At 43.4% G+C, this 786-nt stretch overlaps 1 non-coding gene across 1 annotated transcript; it reads right to left on the bottom strand.

The window, feature by feature from the left end:
- Window positions 1–250: 250 nt before the first annotated feature.
- TRNAV-CAC (transfer RNA valine (anticodon CAC)) lies at window positions 251–323 on the bottom strand. Its single transcript has one exon. It is a non-coding gene; the product is annotated as a tRNA-Val (tRNA).
- Between the last annotated feature and the right edge of the window lie 463 nt (window positions 324–786).

The following is a 786-nucleotide window of genomic DNA, read 5'->3' as shown; positions in this document are numbered from 1 at the left end:
GTCCCTGATAGGGACCTTCTGTCGTGCTCAAAACGCTAACCTGGCCAACGCTTTTACGTGCAGCTTTCGCAAAATTATGGGCCTGACAGATTTTAAAAGCGGGGTCACAGTGGTGCTTCTGCTGCACTGAGGTTAGATTCTTGGAGTGGTAACAAAGAAAAAAAAGAAATGCCGCTACTGCCATAAAGTATTGGAATATCGTTAAAAAATGAACTCATTCCATGATGACAAGAGAAGAAAAAAAAAAAAACGTGCCTGCCAGGGATCGAACCTGGGACCTTCAGCGAGTGAGGCGGATGTGATAACCACTACACCACAAGCACGTTTTTTTTTCTTTCTTTCATGATATTTATTACAATAGCAACAACCCGACAGTCACCAGTTGTGCATAGTCGTAGAATGGAGAGCACAGTGAAAGTCACACAGTGAAAAGGCATCGTTCATACTTGGGGTAGAAGAGTCGGTATCACTTTAGAAGGGTGGTAAGGATAGGCACCTTACCAAAGTGGGGTACCAGTCCGGCTGTGTATCAAGTCCATCATAAACCTGTTTTAGCTGTAGTGTCATTTGGATGAAATGTACCCGTGTAGGTACAACCGTTTCGGCGTTTTATTCCATCATTCGCGTTTTCCACAAACTGTGCATTCCGATGAGAAAGAGCATATCGAAAGGTGCACTATTATCAGAGGTCGGCTGCAGGTATCGCACAGTATGAGCGTTAATCTCAAGGTCTTCTTTTAAAGTCAGTTAGAGGACATCCCAAAATAGTAGAGAGTTTTAGTATAG

Source organism: Dermacentor albipictus, unplaced genomic scaffold (assembly GCF_038994185.2).
Source record: "Dermacentor albipictus isolate Rhodes 1998 colony unplaced genomic scaffold, USDA_Dalb.pri_finalv2 scaffold_24, whole genome shotgun sequence".
Lineage (NCBI taxonomy): Eukaryota > Metazoa > Arthropoda > Arachnida > Ixodida > Ixodidae > Dermacentor > Dermacentor albipictus.
The sequence above is the reverse complement of the archived record's forward strand: the minus strand, read 5'-3'. Positions and strand labels throughout refer to the sequence as shown.